This window comes from Rhinolophus ferrumequinum, chromosome X, assembly GCF_004115265.2.
Source record: "Rhinolophus ferrumequinum isolate MPI-CBG mRhiFer1 chromosome X, mRhiFer1_v1.p, whole genome shotgun sequence".
In the NCBI taxonomy this organism is placed as follows: domain Eukaryota; kingdom Metazoa; phylum Chordata; class Mammalia; order Chiroptera; family Rhinolophidae; genus Rhinolophus; species Rhinolophus ferrumequinum.
Window position 1 is genome coordinate 43,058,967 of NC_046284.1, and position 14,828 is coordinate 43,073,794.

Genomic DNA, 14,828 nt, shown 5'->3' on the forward strand with positions numbered 1-14,828 from the left:
ATTCAACATTATATCATAAATATTGTTTGATGTTTTTAAAAATTCTTTAGAATTATCATTTTAAGGACTGCATAATAGTTTAGCATGTAGATGTATTGTAGTTAATATTGTTGGACTGATTAAAAAATACGTTTCTTCAACAAAAGGTTGAAAGGAAACACACCACCATGTTAACAGTGGTTCTCTCTGGGTGGTGGGATTATTGGTGACTTAATTGTTAACATACTTTTAATTTTCCAAATTTTCTACAATGAATACGACTGCTGTTATTATTTTAAAAACCCTCCAAAACATTAACAAATAAATTTAAAAGTCTGTGCTGTCCAATTTACACAAAAATCCTCATCTATTTCTGTCTTCCTAGGATTAAACCTGCTTTTCATCAAGTACTACCTCTTGCAGGAAAGAAAAACGCAGACAATTTCTTTTTCATCTATTGTTTTCATTTTAATTGCAACATTATTATTTCTAACTCATTTCCATTGCAAAAATCCACACTTTCAGTTATATTATGGGCTAAACTGGCTTTTGTGGACTGGCCTGGGAACCTACTCATTGTACATAATGCCAGTTCTATGGAAAAATGCACTCTGAGTTTCAAATAATAAACTTAATGAACTTTTGGAACACACCCTGTGTGTCAGCTGGGCACTATCTTTGTTAAAGGAAAATTGTTACCTAAAAGCCCTGCTAATGAGAGACAAATAAAATTGTAGCCAATACAACAATCACAGCAAAAAGGATTTTACTAGCTAAGGAAAGTCTTAGATGAGAAAAGACTGAGGAAAATATCTAAGCAAGAGTGATCACATTTTGGTTTTATCTGAGTTAGTGAAAACTCAAAAAAAGCAAGCTGGCTATTAGAATTATACTAGAGATTTCCTCTGTAGTTGCTTCTTACTGAAGAAACCCAAGAATCATCCTTGAGTTTTCCTCCTTCCATATCCAGCAACCTTCCCCTCCCCCACCCTTACTATAATCGGTCTACTCGTTTCTGGTAATACAACCGAGAAATGTCTTTCATAACCATCCATTTCTCTCTATCCCCATTGTCTACTTAAGTTTGAGCTTCTCTCAGACTGTTACAATAGCGTCCCATTTGGTTTTCTTCACTCAAGACTTTTTATTCTTCAGTCCATACTCTTTTACAATCTATCCCATCAGGGAGCTTCATGCCATCGATTTTTCTTGTTTAAAAAATTTTGGTCCATAGATGTAGTTTTTAAACTGTATTTCCCCAAATTCCCCAAAGGGCATCTAAGAGGGATATAAGGTGGGAGAGAGAAATAAGTATAGAGATTCTAGGACTCTGCACCCACACATATCTGTTTCAATTGAGAAATTTGTATTTTGTTTCTCTATTTATTTACGCTTCCAAGCAGGTTTTATTTGAACGAAGGAATCACTATAGTCATTTGAAAACCACTGGTCCACAGGACATGTAAAGATTCCTTAGCATGGCATATGAGGTCCTCCATGACCTGGCACCTGCCCACCTTTCCAGCCCTTATCTGTTTTCTTCTTACTCTGGAGCCCTTCTTTCCCTACCCCCACACATGTGCTCATGTTGGCCAGAGCTCACCTACTATTCACACCAATCTGTTCATCATACTCATAATAGGAAATGCTCTTTCATATCTGCCTAAAATGCTATTTCCATTTCCCTTAAGTGCCTGGTGAACTTCTACTTGTCTTTCAAGTTCTATTTCAAAAGGAACTTCCTTTTTACAGCCTTCTCCATCTATCCCAGATAGATACAGTGATAAACCACCTTGGTTTTCTGGGGACTGTCCTAGGTTTTAGCACTGAAGGTCCCATATCCCCCAAAACCATAGCAAACTGGGATAGTTGGTCACCCTGCAGAAAGTGTTAGCTATTCCTTGCTTTGAGTTACCACAGCCCTTTGTTCATCTGCCTATTTTCACACTGTATTGTGAGTGCTGTTACTTGTTTAAAGATCCATCATCCTGGACTATTAAGGGGAGAATTGTATTTCGATCATCTCTGGATTTCATGGCAATTGGCTCAAAAGAGGTGTTCAATAAATGTTTTTCATGCTGAACGAAATGAGAGTCAAAATGTATAAACAAATTTAACTGATCTGGGAATATAACAGACTTTGACATACAAAATATTAAAGCTCAGTACCTAAAGCAAACTATTAAACATATGAGAAGATACACAGAGAATGACAGAGGCATCTTTTCGGAGTTGAACAGGCCTGGCATGTAGTAACTTCTGACTACCCACCCCTCACTATGGGAGAAGGAAGAGAGCTCCATGAGCAGTATATGTAAGGAGATTCCATTAAAGGGAGGGAAAACTGGGGAAAAAAGATTATTATAACACGGTAATCTGTGTTGGGCACACCCAGAGAGGAAGAGGAAAAAGAAGTGCTCTCTGGAACTTGAAACGTAGTTCAGAAACTTAGTCTTCTCTGACTGATCTTGAACAGAATAGGTGCTCTTGATTAATCTTCGGCTACATCATTAGACAAGGTCTGTTTAATTCCTAAGGTGAGGTAATATAGGTCCTATGACCTAATGACCTTATTTATAATGTTAGAAAGACAATCTTTGGCCAAAAAGCCGGTGGCCTTCTTCATTGTGATAGATCTAGAAGTTTGTGATGTTCTGGAATTCTTAATAATTCATATCTCTTGGCAATAACATATAAACATCACAGTTTTCACTGACTCCAATGTGTAACCAAATTTACCTAAGTACTCAGGGAAAACTACTTTACCCAGTTGATGGAATAATTCAATTTACCTTATTTGCAATTTCCTCAGTTAAAAAAGATCAAAGCAGTCATCTTAGAAGTTACCACATTTCTCCCAAACAATCCATATGTATGCAACAAATTTTTGTTAAGGCAGTTTTACAATAGGACTAACAATTTAATTTAAAAGCTTCGATTGTGACTCCAGGTCATTATAACAGTTTATAAATTTTAGGTTAAAACCGTGTTTCCCCAAAAATAAGACCTAGCTGGACAATCAGCTCTAATGCATCTTTTGGAGCAAAAATTAATATAAGACCCAGTCTTATTTTACTATAATATAAGACCGGATCTTTATAATATAATATAAAGTAATATAATATAATATAATATAATATAATATAATATAATACCGGGTCTTATGTTAATTTTTGCTCCAAAAGACGCATTAGAACTGATTGTCCGGCTAGGTCTTATTTTTGGGGAAACAGGGTCAGTTGAATACTTGAGACTTAGAACAGATTTTCCTGTGGATATCCTATTATAAATAGTAAATATGCTCCCAGCCTAGCTCATAAAAATCTATTTAACATACAAAGTAGTTTAACTGTAAGACCAAGAGGGTTATTCATCTATACCTTAATATCTATAAAAACACTATGTCCATGGGAAGTATTAACAGCTAACATTTATTGAATGATTAATATTATCTCACTTAATCCATACAGTCCCCTGAGGTAGACTCAATTATGATTCCCAGCTGACGGATAAAGAAACTGAGGCTTGTGTGGTTAATAACTTCCTCCAAACTATACAACTAGCAATGAGGGAGTCAGTATTTGAATCCAGGGAGTTTCAGTCCAGAGTCCATGCTCCTGACCACTGCACAATACCACCTCACATTGTTCCCAGTCTCTGAGGTAGGAATTCTCCTACCAGAGGCAGACAAGGCCTCTTTAAGAAATAAGGCACACTGAACATGAGCAACTCCACCTCAGCCTCTGCAGAGAAAATAGGCCCTCTTGAGGTCAATCCTTTTCCACTTGCTTGGAAATGGGGAACAAAGGGCAGTTACCCAGTTAGAGGGGTTTCACATTGTTATCACCAGTGTCTATATATATGGTATGTTGAGAATTTATAAGCAGCTTGTACTCTGGTTGTTGCCTGCAACCTACTGCTGTCCTGGTTCTTTTTTCACTTTAGAATTTTCAACTACCTTTCAGTGTTTTATGAGAGAGATTTGGCAACGAGTAACTTGACACCTTATGACTTAGTTTACTCATGACTTGAGATTTCAGAGGTTAAAGGCCAGAGTGTATTGCTGCCTATGACATATTTATGAACTTCATGAAAGGCCCTGACATTTCTTTACTTCTAAGAAGAGAGTAAATGGGCCCAAATCTCCAAAAAAAATTATATATATATATATATATATATATATATATATATATATATATATATATATATATATATATATATGCTGTATTCCATACTTTGACTTATTCAACCCAACAATCCAGTGTGATAACTGAATAATCAATGTTGTGGTCTACTTTAGCTCCCTAATTGTTTTGCATAGTACTTTGCATCTGTCACCAAATTATGGAGGGGTTGTTATTATATGTTGTTATTTAATCCTTAAAAAGTCATTTAAAATGAACCTACTATATGTTGTTCGTTGATGGTAAAAGGTAATTAGTTACCACTGACTGATTAGGTGTTGGACTAGTTTTATAGTGTTCCTTTCAAGCATAAAGGACTGGCCACTACCAGAAAATAAATTGCAGATGATTCTGACAATGCATGTGCTCATTCTAATCTCTCAGGATTAATAGTGTTTGTCAAGAAATGTGGAGCAGGCTATGTGTATTCAGGAAGCAACCCATGGCAGCCCAAGCAGAACCCAAGGTTTAGATTCACAGGGGATTTGGAAGTGGGGGTTGGGGTAGGTATAGAGATAGAAAAGGAAGTAAAGAGAAGTGAAGCAGGAAGTAAAGGAGAGAAGCTGTGAGAAGAGAGGGAGCAGGAGAATGTTGGACAAAGACAGGGGCCAAAGGACAATGGGGAGAGAAGTTGGGTAGTGGAATGAAGAGAAAGAAAAATGAAGATAAATCTAGAAAATCTGGGAGGTCAAGAGGACCTGATCTTAGGTCCCATTATGTCACTGCCCCATATTTCTGGTCCTTATCACAAAAACATCTCAAAATATTGTCTATATTTGGTATGCTGACTTCTTCACATCTCATTTTCTCTTCAACCCACACCTAATTTCAATTTCTAAGGTACTATTTAACATTATACATTTGTGCATATCTCATTTTAGAATATTAGAGCAAGAAGAGACTAAGTCCATGATTCTTTTGGGCTTTTCCAAGTAACCATATCAGGACCAAAACAGCCAGACTGTGATATGATCTGTGAAACATGTATTTTTGGTTACATAAACTGGTTCAACTTCTATTTTATATGCAATTGATCAGCTGAACAGCTCCATACACAATAACATACAATTCTTCCCATCACATCACAGAGTACAGACCACAGGCCCCTGTATCAGCTTTATTACTGCAGTGTTCTTCCCTGGCTTCTCCCCAAGATTCCTGTCAGAGTGGGGTTGCCCAGTCCCATATACAGCATGTTTCACATCATGATCAAGTGTCTTTGCTTGGTAGGAAAAGGGAAATATTTCCACTCTATGAGATACAGATTTAGTGAGGAGGTAATGAGAGATGTCTCTGAAATGCTTTCTGAAGATCACTCCTCTGGAAGCACTCCTAAAGACAACACACACTCAAACCATGGCCCTTACAGGTGTCAGGGAAGGCTGGAGGCTACCTATAGCCTAAAAACAGAATCAGAGAAAGAACGATGAGATTGCCAAAGAGATTGCCTTTCTATTTAAGTGAATCTCATGTGGAAGCTCAATACTGAAAACAAATTAAAGAGGAAGTGTTCTGATGGAATCAAGAACCATGTGACCTACCCCTTGGGGCCCTTTAAGCCCAAGGAAGTCCTTGGAATTCTGGAGTTTACTGATAACCAGTAATCTCATCAGATTGTTTGGAGCCATAAGGAAATAGAGACCCAGTGAAAAGTAATCTATACAAGGTGATGGAGATCCTGACTGGCAGACCTGGGAAGAGAATTCACTCTTCAACTCATAATGTATATAGTTCATAGTGACACTAGACAGTTCCTTGTATAGTTCCCTCACATTCATTGGTCATGGCTTGATGAAAAGTGTTGATTATTTTGCTACTGTGTTTCCCCGTAAATAAGACCTAGCTGGACAATCAGCTCTAATGCATCTTTTGGAGCAAAACTTAATGTAAGACCTGGTATATGTTTATTATATTATATTATATTAATTATATTATATTATATTATATTATATTATATTATATTATATTATACCCAGTCTTATACTAAAATAAGATCAGGCCTTTTTAAATTTTTGTTCCAAAAGACACATTAGAGCTGATTGTCTGGCTAGGTCTTATTTTCAGGGAAACACGGTATCTAAACACTGGGGCAATTCTTTACAAGAAAAAAAAAGGAAGAGGAAAAAGAGGGAGGGGAAGGATAAGAGGTGGAGGAGGAGAAGAAGAAGGAAGAAAGGAAAGGAGGGAGGGAAGTTGCAGTAAAAAGGTCAGCCTGGTTTTGGGGGTAATGTTAGAATATTGGCTCTCCTAGCTACAGAGCTGACACTGCCTTATCAAGTTAACTTTTTTCTGCTGAGAGGCTTATGTAAGACATCTCAAAGTATCTTTTTATCATAAAGAAAAGGGTCTTCTAAAATTATGTTATATTTCAAAATGATGAAAAAGGTCAGAAATGATCTTAGTTATCAAGGAAACCCTGATTTTCTTGGTGAAGTCATTTTCCATTGGCAAAAACACAGATTTAAAAAGCCATAGAATAAGACATGTGAGTGGGCATTTCAGTGGGCAAACGCGTATCGTCACACTCCATGGTTTGCTTGTGTAGAATGAACTTTGATTTTGAGGGACTGAATTACTTATGAGTCTGGTACTTATCAGGGCCCCACAGGAATGCTTACATTTCATAGGTGTGTAGAGATTTGTTTCATCATAGACCTGAGCACATGTGGGTTAGACCCACACCCTGTGCAGCAGAAAACAGTGGTAAACCACTGCATTTCTTTTCTCAATATTTATCTTTCTTACTTTGAAAACCGTATAATGAGAGTGTTTACTCATTCATAGGGACACCGGGAGTTGGAGCATGGCATGTTGGAGCACGGCATGTAACAACAAACTATTGGGGCAATAGACACATGTGCCCATGGCTTATACCTAAGCCATGCTTTAAGAACAGAGAGGAATGATAATAATATGATAAGGGAATATGGATCAGTCTTAGCCAACAGTAGGTCCTCAGGCAAAATTTTAATCTTTTGCCCCCTCTGCCCTGCCCCCTGCTTAACCTGGTCAGAATCTCTTCGATTTTAGCTTGTTGTGGAATTAATTTCTCCTGTGGTTGTCTTCTGGGTCATAACTCACCAGTTTGAGGTGTCTGCTTCTGAATTACAATCTAAATGAGACTTGCAGCTTTCTTATGGCTAGGTCCCATTTTCCTATGCTAAATTCCTGACAACCAATGATTCTTAAGAGCTGTCTATCTTTTGACAGGCAATATATTTTTTTTTTCTGATAAAGAAGAAGCCTTGTTACTCTTCTATAATTATTTTAGTTGCAGTTATCCCAACTTGCCCTTACTTTTAGTCATAGATTTGCCTTTAAAGTAGGGGGAATATCAACAAACCATCAATAAACCTTGCCGTTCCATATTGGCTTATGGAAAAAGATGGGAATGCTCCCAGCTCTTCCTGAAATATATTCAAAATAATATCGACTGAGAGCTAGCAGAGTATGCTTGCCTCTTTGGCACTCAGGAAGTTTATGTCTGACTTTAATTCCAAATGAGTACATGCCATCAAACCCAGACTTTCTAGTCCACAGCACAGGTTCCAGTGTCTGGAGGGAGTAGAAGCACTTTAGCCCTAAGTTGCTGGTTTTTAGTTGCTAGAGATTCTCTTCTGCTTTACTCTCTTCACTAGACAAACAAGCTAACCAGAACTTCCCTGGTTCTATAATAAAAAACTAAGAATAACTCTTGTGTAGTGCTTAAGTGGGGAAAGGGGGAGTAGTGAGTCTCCTAATGTAGACAATAGATCTGACTTTATATTTCTGCCCTCTCTTCTCCCTGGCCATACAAATAATGCACTCCTAATCATGAGTAGTCAAACTGATGGTTTTATTGTCACCCATATGTGCTATGTTCTCAGCAGCTAGCACAGTTTAATGATGAATTCCATTTTCAGGAGAAGCAAAATTGGAAAAGAAAATGGCATTTCATGGAGGTATATACTGAACTAATGCCATTTCTTTTTTGGTAGTGTTACTGGACTGGTAAATCAGAGAATGACATAGAATGCATCAGGATTTCAACAAGGCTTGACAAAGTTACTCATGACACTTTTTTAGATGAAATGAAGAAATATGGACAGAATGATAGTGTGCTCCTTTCTGGTTGAACAACCATACTCAAAGGGGGCTAATGAATTATTTTTCAATCTATATTGAAATGTTCTATAAATGGCTTGCCACAGAGCTTTGCATTTGGTCTAATCTTTGGTGTGGGAACCTGACGTCACTGGTTCTTGAAACTCTACAGGCGACTCCAATGAACAACCAAGGTGGAGAACCACTGGTATAGGATCAGTGGTTCACATACTATACTATATGCTGTTCTTAGCATTCAGATGTCTCTTATCAATAACTCTCTTCCAAAGATCCAATGTTTGATACAGTTTCACAGATGCTTAAAGCAAGGGTAGAAAGAGAACACATAAAATTCATTTCAACTAGGATAAAGGCTTGGAAAATTACACATAAAAAGGGCTCTACCCAGAGGGACCAGTATAGGGCTCTCAACTGTATGTCGCTGAGACATTTCACAAATACCAAATTCCATCAAAACCCAATGACAAGAATAGCCCCATTATGTGTGAATGCAAAATTAACAAATAGACACTCTTTGGGTGCCGAGGGAAAAAAACAAACCAGACTTATTTTATGGAAATGATTGTGCCTCCTTACTTAGAATCAAGTCTTTATAACCACAGATTTTAAAAATTATTTTCAATGAACAAAAAAAAAAAAAAAGTCAGGTTGATGAGCAGAACACCAACAATTGATTTGCTCATCCAGAGGGAAAGTTCAATTTTAACCCCATTCACTTTGGCAAACAGAAAGAAGATATGTTATTATTGGAGACTGCACTAAAAATGTCCATGGGTCACAGAGCAATATGTCCAAGGCCAATAATGATGAGTGCAAAGATTTCAGGCAGTGGGGTAAGGAAGAAGAAGCTTGTCTCCTCTCTGTCTCTGGAACGGTACCAATCTCATAACATCCCTATAGTTAATAACTCTCTGATCTTTAAAAGGCATTTTTTATGAGCAAATTAGGTCAATTAGTACAGAGAAAGTTACATTTTTAAAAATTCCAACCACTTTATAAGGGGAGGCAGTGGCTAATTCCTTGAGTCAATGATGTTAACAGGCAATATTCATAGAGGGTGTGCTCAGTTGTAACTGACACAAAAAAGACACAAAGAAGCCACAGTGAAATGCAAACAACCATCAAATGTATAGCCCCAGACTTCATCTTTAACCTCTCCTGTTCAGTGTTATCTGATCCTGGTAATTTAACTGAACTGTGCAGAACCCTCTACTCCTTGAGGGGATGGGAATGTAACCGATGTAGAGGGGAAGTTCTTGGGGGAAGTGGGGAATTCAATCTCCCTTCATGGATGGGTGAAAAGCACTCTAAGGATGCTTTATCTCTCTTTCCTTTCTCACATTTTTATTCATATAAATCTCTCTTTCTCTCTCTCTCTGAATATATATATATATATATATATATATATATATATATACACATACATATATATATGTATATATATATATATTCCTAATATATATATATATATATATATATATATATTCCTACAATGAGCTAGACACTATGCTAGGTGATTTATATGCATTATTTCATTAAGTCTTAACACTGATTGTGCAAGACAGATAGTGTCCCCATTTTACACAAAGGAAGCAGGCTTGTAAAGGTTTTAAATGACTTGGTGAAGGTCACAGAGCTTATAAGTTGTGAAGCAAGTACACACCCAGATATGCCTGACTATGTGCGCTATTTTTTTCACATTAACATACTATCCTTTAATCTACCTCTCTGTCTTCCTTTCACCCTTTCACTTATTTCCTTTTTCCCTCCTCAAAGCCTAAAGTAGTGGATGGGTGGTAGTATTGGAAGGATTTTAAAGAAAGAAGGATTAACCTAGTTCTCCTTTATACCTTTCCTGAAGCTGTGCAATTTTCTATTTCCCTACACCAGTATCCAAAAAACCACAGCCTTCCGACAGGCTCATGTTATATGTTTTTCTCTCCAAATCTTTCCATGGTTCCAGTGACCACATTTTAAAAATCCTAAATAACGGCATATAGCCTCAGACATTGTGTTTTCTTTAAGAGAACATGAGGACATCACATTTAAAATCAAAACTATAAAAGTACTGGTGGGCCCTAGCAGAGAGATAGAAGGTTGGCTCAATATGGATATACTGATTTATTCATTGGAGGTTGATCACACATGAAGAGTAATGAGCAAAGTGAAAGTAAATCCCTATCAGTGGAACTCAACAAGGTGGTCTTTCTGCCAGGACTTTTTGTTATAGCCTTAATGTAGGCTTCCTGAACCTCTGTCTTGTTAATCTCCATGTAGTTATTTAGATGCAAGGCTGTATATGCTAAGAGACAAGCTGTTAATTATGAGTTCTAATCCCAAGCTAGAAGATGCCTGTAAAGATTAAAACTTGTTTCTTTTTTTCTAATGTTTAACAGCCTAGCGAAAGAGAGATCAGTTGTAATTGGGGAACTGAAGAAGGTAATAAACGTATTACTGAGATCAGTTGCTTTACACAGGCTATTTATTTAATCCTTACATTTTGCAGGTTGTAAATTACTCATTAAAAGGCAGAAATCAAAATAGCCGTAATCCGTTTAGTACCTCCAAACTCCAAAGACTTGGAGGAGGAAATACATGGAAATAAGAGGGCTGATGTGTTTTATCACTACTATTAAGTTGGTGCAAAAGTAATTGTGGTTTTTGCAATTATTTTTAACCTTTTAAACCACAATAACTTTTGCACCAACCTAATATTTCTTAATGGGCAAGGGCAGTTAAACAATAAGGACAAGCCCATGTAATTATCCTGAAGTGCTGGTCCATAGGTCATGGGTGGGCTTTATTAAATTCATGGAGGGCTGACCCATAAATGGTGGGAAAATGCCCCTTCTTTTCCACTCAGCCCTGCAGGCAGCTAATCAATGTGCACATCTCACATCCAGATTGTTTCATGAGACCAGAGCAATAGCCCATAGCATTCATTAGGGTACTCACTCCTATGTGTTTTCTAATCAGTGCAGGGACTAGGACAAGAGGACAAGTACCAGAGAGGAATTAAGAGGGAACAAAGAGGAGCCGTCCACCTCTCCATGCATAGGAGTGCTGCTGTCAATTACAAAATGTTCAACTGCAAAAACAATTAGACAATTAATTTGTAGGTCTCTCTACATGTATAGAACGCCACATATATTTGGCTTGAATATGGATTTTATAAGCTTAACATGTAAACACTTATTACTAAAGACAATAGTTTTTGTATACTAAGGGTAAAATTCAATTTTAGACTGTTAGTGGTAATGATGCAAACAATTTGCAAGATTCCTTTGGCATTGTAGGCCTAGTAAATGCACTCCACATGCATTTTGAGAGTAGAATTTGAATCTGTACATATTTCCTTTTTCCAATAGTGTGATGACCTTAATACAACACAGCTTCTGGCACACCCTTAGGCTATATAAAACAGAATAACTGGCTGATTTCTGTACTGAACAAGCATTTATTTTATATTCCTTTGCCTTTTCCTCTCATGACCAATAGCATATCTGAATAAAGATGGTAGCATTAGGCTATGAAATGGAGCTTTTGTCTTTGCAGAGGTAACCAGACCACATAAGGATCAAACCTCTGATTTTGCAGTAGCAAACTGAGTTACCCAACACAAACTATTTCCATTCATTTTCTACTTCACAGTCTAATTAACTTTTTTTTTTATCTTTTTTTTTTTTTTAATTTATTTTTAATTTATTGGGGGTGACAATTGTTAGTAGAATTACATAGATTTCAGTTGTGCAATTCTGTATCACATCATCCATAAATCACACTGTGTGTTCACCACCCAGAGTCAGCTCCCCTTCCATCACCATACATTTGATCCCCCTCACCCTCATCCCCCACCCCCCAACCCCCTTACGCTCTGGTAACCACCAAATTACGTTCCCCAGATTAATTTTCAAACCCGTGGCCATCCTGTGGTCACCGACTGCCCTCCAATCCCCTCACCCTCCCCCCCACCCCCCACCCCCCCCGCCCATCTAGCAACCCTCAGTTTTTCCTCATTGTCTCCCAAACTGTTTCTGATTAGTTCATTCACTTATTCTTTTCTTTACAATCAGCAAATAAGTGAGATCATATGGTACTTATCTTTCTCTGTCTGACTTATTTCACTTAACATAATGTTCTCTAGATCCATCCATGTTGTTGCAAATGGTAAGATTTCTTTCTTCCTTATGGCTGCATAATACTCCATTGTATAAATGTACCACAGTTTCTTAATCCAGTCATCTACCGATGGGCATTTTGGTTGTTTCCATGTCTTAGCTATTGTGTATAGTGCTGCAATAAACATAGGAGTGCACAGAGATTTTTGAATTGAAGTTCTGGATTTCTCCGGATAGATACCTAGGAGTGGAATTACTGGATCATAAGGTAGTTCCATTTTCAGAATTTTGAGATACCTCCATACTGTTTTCCATAGCGGCTGCACCAGTCTGCAATCCCACCAACAGTGCACAAGCGTTCCCTTTTCTCCACATCCGCGCCAGCACTTGTTGTTTGTTGATTTATTGATGATAGCCATTCTGACTGGGGTGAGGTGGTATCTCATTGTGGTTTTTATTTGCATTTCTCTGATGGTTAGTGAGGTTGAGCATTTCTTCATATGTCTGTTTGCCATCTGTATGTCCTTTTCAGAAAAATGTCTCTTCAAGTCCTCTGCCCATTTTTTAATTGGATCGTTTGTTTTATTGGAGTTGGGTTGAGTAAGTTTTCCATAGATTTGTGATATTAATCCCTTATCAGATATATCATTGGCAAATATCTTTTCCCATTCAGTAGGATCCCTTCTTGTTTTATTGATGGTTTCCTTTGCTGTGAAAAAACTTTTTAGTTTGATATAATCCCACATGTTTATTCTTTCTCTTAGTTCCCTCGCGTGAGGGTGTATATCAGTAAAAATCTTACTCCGGGTAATGTCTGAGAAGTTTCTTCCTATATTTTCTTCTAGGTATTTTATGGTTTCAGACCTTACATTTAAGTCTTTAAGCAATTTTGAATTTATTTTTGTATATGGTGTAAGGAGGTGGTCCAACTTCATTTTTTTGCATGTGTCTGTCCAGGTTTCCCAGCACCATTTATTGAATAGACTGTCATTACTCCATCGTACATTCTTGCTTCCATTGTCGTAGATTAAATGGCCATATAGGCGTGGATTTATTTCTGGACTCTCTATTCTGTTCCATTGATCTATGTGTCTGTTTTTATGCCAGTACCATGCTGTTTTGATTACTGTAGCCTTGTAGTATAATTTGAAGTCAGGTATTGTTATACCTCCCACTTTGTTCTTATTTCTCAAGATTGCCTTTGCTATTCGGGGTCTTTTATGGTCCCATATAAATTTTAGGATTATATGTTCTATTTCTGTGAAAAACGACGTTGGCAGTTTGATAGGAATTGCATTGAATATGTATATTGCCTTAGGCAGTATGGACATTTTAACTATATTAATTCTTCCTATCCATGAACATGATATGTGTTTCCATCTATTTATATCTTCCTTCATTCCTTTCATCAGTGTCTTATAATTTTCTGAGTATAGATCTTTTACTTCTTTGGTTAAATTTATTCCCAGGTATTTTATAGTCTTTGGAGCGATTGTAAATGGGATTGTTTTTTTAATTTCTCCTTCTGATGTTTTATTATTGGTATATACAAATGCAACTGATTTCTGAATATTAATTTTGTATCCTGCCACTTTACTAAATTCATCTATCAGCTCTAATAGCTTCTTGGTGGAGTCTTTAGGGTTCTCTATATATAGTATCATATCATCTGCATACAATGATAACTTTACTTCCTCCTTACCAATCTGGATGCCTTTTATTTCTTTTTCTTGTCTGATTGCTGTGGCAAGAACTTCCAGAACTATGTTGAACAGAAGCGGAGATAGTGGGCATCCTTGCCTTGTTCCTGATCTTAGGGGGAATGGTTTTAGCTTTTCCCCATTGAGTATGATGTTAGCTGTGGGTTTGTCATATATGGCCTTTATTATGTTGCGATAAGAACCCTCTATTCCCACTTTCTTAAGGGTTTTTATCATAAATGGCTGTTGGATTTTATCAAATGCTTTTTCTGCATCTATTGATATGATCATGTGATTTTTATTTTTCATTTTGTTAATGTGGTGTATCACATTAATAGATTTGCGGATGTTGAACCACCCCTGCATACCAGAGATGAATCCCACTTGATCGTGGTGAATGATCTTTTTAATGTATTGCTGAATTCTGTTTGCTAATATTTTGTTGAGGATTTTTGCATCTATGTTCATTAAAGATATCGGCCTGTAGTTTTCTTTTTTTGTGGTGTCTTTGTCTGATTTTGGGATCAGGGTGATAGTGGCTTCGTAAAAAGTGTTTGGGAGTCTTCCCTCCTTCTGGATTTTTTGGAAGAGCTTGAGGAGAATTGGTGATAATTCTTTTTTGAACGCTTTGTAAAATTCACCTGTAAAGCCATCTGGTCCAGGGCTTTTGTTTGTTGGGAGACTGTTGATTACTGATTCAATTTCCTCTAATTAACTTTTGATTTCACCAGTCTGGCACTATG

General features: G+C 37.1%; 1 protein-coding gene across 1 annotated transcript in view; it reads right to left on the reverse strand.

Moving 5' to 3' along the window:
- The window catches only part of PAK3 (p21 (RAC1) activated kinase 3), a 216,630-nt gene that overhangs the window by 19,012 nt on the left and 182,790 nt on the right, over positions 1–14,828 (reverse strand). The window lies entirely within an intron of this gene.